We start from the raw sequence: 4,622 nt of genomic DNA on the forward strand, positions 1-4,622 counted from the left end.
AGCGCTTGAGGTAGCCGCGGAAGCAGCCATGTCCGCTCAGTGCCTGGGTAAGGTAGAAATCCTTTCAACCCAGCATGCTATGCTTGGGATGAGGGTGTGGGTCCATCGGTTTGGGTGAGTGGTCCCATCGAGTCTGCCATCTGTCTATGCTGGTCCTTCTGGCGGCGTCCTTAATTTCTGCTTTGGAGCGTACCTCGGCTGCACTGTCCGTCATGGCATCATGGATCTCCTTTCTCTCCCTTATCAGCTCCCTGAGCGGAACTTGCCCGGCAATGACTAACGCGGCTTCGTCTGAGATGGTCCGGAACGAGCACGCGATCCTAATGGCGCACAGTCTGTACGTTGCCTCCACTCCTCGCATGTAGCTCCTCACCTTCGCGGCTTCTGCCCACACCGGTGCGGCGTAGAGCATCTGCGACGTCACGACGTTCGTCAGCAGTTTCCTCGTTGCCTGCTTTGGCCCTCTGGTGTTTAGCAGCATCCTGGATAGCGCTCCCGCGGTCCCACCGGCCTTCGTGTGGACGTATTCCAGATGCTCTTTGAAGGACAGGCGCGTGTCGATGAGGACTCCAAGGTACTTGATGGACCTCTGCGATTCGATCGCGATCCCACCAACCTGCACTCTGGCGGTCTCGACCACTTTGCGGCTGGATATCAGGACCGCCTCCGTTTTTTGGGCCGCCAGCTCTAGCCCCGGCGGCTAGCCACGCCTCGACGGCTTGTATGGCGACGTTGGCAAGCTCCTCCACTGCGGCAAGTTCCTTCGCTACCGCCACTATTGCGACGTCGTCAGCGAAACCCACCAGGTTAGTGTTGGCTGGCATCGGGAGCCGTAGGACCCCGTCGTACATGGCGTTCCAGAGCAGAGGTCCCAAAACGGAGCCCTGCGGGACTCCGGCTGAGACTTCGTATGCCCTAGAGCCCTGACATGTGTCCATTGTCAGCACCCTATTGCTGAAATAGCTGCGCGCTATATTCAGTAGGTAGCCCGGGATGTTGAAGGACCTCAGTGCCTCCAGCGTCCGGGTCCAGTCGGCCGAGTTGAAGGCGTTCCTTATGTCCAGTGTCACCACCAGACAATAGGACTTGGTTCCGCCTCTCCACCTAGTCCCAGCAATGGCTTCCTCCGCCGTTTGTACGACCCTCAAGATGGCGTCCAGCGTCGACCTCTCTTTCCTGAACCCGTATTGGTTCTGGGAGAGACCGCCTGCTGCTTCGATGGCTGCGCTCAGCCTCGCACCGATCACCCTTTCGAAGACTTTTCCCAAGGAGTCCAGAAGGAAGATGGGCCTGTAGGAAGATGCCACCCCTGGCGGCTTGCCCGGCTTGGTTAATAGTAGCAGCCATTACCTTTTCCACCTCTCGGGGAACGTCCCCTCCTGGAGGCGTTTGTTGAAAAGGCCCGCAACTTCCCTGGGGAGTAGAAGAAGTGCCAGCTTCAACGCGCTGTTGGGAATCGCATCCGGACCCGGAGCCTTCCTAGGTATCAGGTTTCTGCCTGCCTGCAACACCTCGGCTTCCGTAACCTCGCAGATGTCGCTCGGGCTATGCTCGAACCGCAGGGAGCTAGGGATCTGCCGTCCTCGAGGAAACAGTGCCCTGACTATACCCTCCAGTGCCTCTGGATCTGTTGGAGCTTTACTGTCCGCGTTCAGACTCTTCACCACCATCCTGTACGCGCCTCCCCAGGGGTCCTCTTCGGCGGCATCACACAGCTTAAGGAAGCATTCCCTCTTGCTGTTCCTTATGGCGGTCTTCAGATCCTTCCTCGCCGCTTTGTAGGTCTCGCTGCATCGGGCCAAGCGCGGTGTGCCTCTGGCTCGCTGGAGCAGCCTTCTGGCCCGGTGGCATGTTCTACGGAGAACCGCAATCGCTTCGCTCCACCAGAAAACTGGATCCTTGTGCTTCCGGAACGTCCCTCTCGGTAGCATGCTCTGGTCGCAGGCGCCTTCAAGTGCGTCCGCCAATTTGGTCGCCATATCGTTGGCTCCGTCTGCATCGTTTGCAGAGTAGCTCTCAAGGGCGCTTGCGAAGGCTTGGGCCCTCAGCGTGTCCTGGCGGTACGCCTTCCCATGCCGGAACGGGGTACCTCTCGATCGGGCAAGGGTGCCCAGGGTGCATAGTATGGCCTCGTGGTCGCTGGCAGTATATACGTCGCTGATCCTCCATCGGGCGTGCCGGGCCAGCGTGCTGCTGGCATAGGTGAGATCGATGATCGACCCTACACCTGCCCTACTGAAAGTTTGTTGGGACCCTTCGTTCAGAAGGACGACGTCCAGAGAGGCAAAAGCCTCCAACACCGTGCGGCCTCTGGCGTTTGTACGGGAGGACCCCCATTCCAGGGCCCAGGCGTTGTAGTCGCCTCCGACTACGACGTTGTTCCGTCCTCGCAGATCGCAGCTCAGCTCGTCCATAATGCGGCTGAAAGTCTCCAGTGAGAGGCTGGGTGCCAGGTAGCAGCTGTAGAACCATATGCCGCCTACATACCCTCGGACGAACCCGTCTGCCGACTTGGTGTCGCGCATTTGTGGCGCGTCGACGCCACAGAGCCACAGGGCCGCTTTGCCAGTAAGGTCCGTGGCCCAATCGCTGCTGCTGCCCACCTTATGTGGTTCGCTGAGGAGTGCCGCCTCAGAGCCAAGCTCGCGTACCGTCTGCGTCAGGAGATCCTGTGCGGCCCTGCAGTGATTCAGGTTGAGTTGAATCAACTGCATGTCGTCCTGGTTTTGCCGACCCCGCTTCGCGTGGCTGGGCAGTTTTTAGTGCCTGCCTGGTGCGTGACCTCCTTCTTTCCAGCTGCTGAACAGATGAAGCACGCAGGCTCTTTTTTGCATTCGGCAACTTTGTGCCCTTTCTCCCCGCATTTGATGCAGCAGCCACTCCTGTCCACTGTACTCTTGCAGTTCCGTGCGATATGCCCGGGTTCCAGGCATCGGTAGCACCTTGGGAGTCCATCTCTTTCCCGGATCCTACATATGGTCCAGCCGATCCTCACCTTGCCGCCTTTCAGGACCGCTTGGCCCAGGGAGAAGGGCAAGCTGACCACCGCCAGCTGGGACTCCGCGTATCCGCGGCGCAGACTGCGGACTCTTACTCGACTCTCGTCAATGTTGAATTGGCGAGTTAGAGCGGCACAGATCTCCTGCTCCGTCGCGAGGGAGTCGATGTCCCGTATCTCCAATATGACCACCTTCGAGTCTTCCGTCATTGCGCGCACAGACGCTCCATCGCCGAGGACACGTGCGATGCTGGCTTTCATGCCCTCAGCACTCTCCACGCTGTCTTTTGCCACCTCCAGCAGAAGGTTGCCGTTTATGGTGCGGCGTACCTTGTAGACGCAGCTTCCCAGGTCGGAAAGCTGGTTGTCGTGTCGTCTGGTGACCATTGCCAGAACCTCGCTGTACGACCCGGGGGCCCTGCACTATGACCGCGTCTAGGCGAGCGCGGCGTGCTGCTCTCGGCCTCTTGGCCACCACGCTCCATTCGCGGTCCGAGATTCCGGGGCTCTTGGGCTGCCTCAAGGCGCTGGTCGTCGCCACGTCTCCGTGTGGCCGCAACGGGGCCTTTTTAAGGGTCTTCTTGGTTGCGATAGGTCCTTTTCGCTGCCTTGGGCGCGTAGGTGGGGTTCCCGGCTCCCCCATTGGACCTTCGGCAACGGATGGCTGGCTTAGTTTACGCCACGGTTCGGTTTGCGCTGCGGCATCTTTCCTCCAGACGGTCGTTGTCTGCTGCTCCTTGTCTGCGCTCCGCGTGCTCTGTGAGCATTTCGGGCACAGGCCTTGGGCGTCGGAGCCTTCCTGCAGCGCGCTTCTACCCGCTGCAGCCTCTTGGCTCGATTCGATGATGTTCGAGTGCAGCTCCTTCATGCGCACGAACAGTGCTCTGGTGGCCATGTTGATGTGGCGAGTATTTTTGTCCATCATCCTGGTCTGAACCTCATCAAGGATTTTTCCCAGCTCCGAGAGGTTCTCAAGGCAGGTAGCCTCCTGGTGGGCCTTGCTCTTCTTGGGCGGCGTTTGCTTCTGGGAACTTCCCGGGCTGGCTGGGTCCCGAACCCTCTTGGGGGTCTCCCTAGAGTCAAGGTCCCGACTCAGCGCCGCTGCTGCTGGAGATGGAGATGGCTCGGGTGCCGGCGATCGGGCGAGCATGCTACCCTTCCTGAAGGCGAGCTTTTCATCCTCCTCCATTCCTATTGTTTACTTTAGAATTTGAATTTCGAAATTAAAATCTCCCTCCGTTGGCGCGCAACTCCAGCTCTCTCCAACACTCTGGCAGCCCTGGGTCGATCGGGGCTGTCTGGCAGCACCGTCCGTGTGGCAACTCTATGCGATCACCTGTCTGGCGGCGCGATCAGCTGCTGTGGGTGAAGCTCCGGACGAGAAGAAGAAGAAAGAAGAAAAGTTGAGTGAAAATTCCTTTTTTCCCTCCACCAACAATGTGGAAAGTGGAAGGCGCCAAAACAAGGGTTCACCCCCCCTTCCCCTGCTGCCTGGAGCGCACTGATTGTGCCCCTGCAACAGAGCGGGATGCCGGTGGTGCCGGTTTTTATACGCAGTACGTACCGGTGCGACAGCAACCGGCTCTCAAAAGCTTTTCTTCCAGGTAACACGCGCAGCGCGGAT

This window comes from Drosophila miranda (genome assembly GCF_003369915.1).
Source record: "Drosophila miranda strain MSH22 chromosome Y unlocalized genomic scaffold, D.miranda_PacBio2.1 Contig_Y1_pilon, whole genome shotgun sequence".
Classification (NCBI taxonomy): Eukaryota; Metazoa; Arthropoda; class Insecta; order Diptera; family Drosophilidae; genus Drosophila; species Drosophila miranda.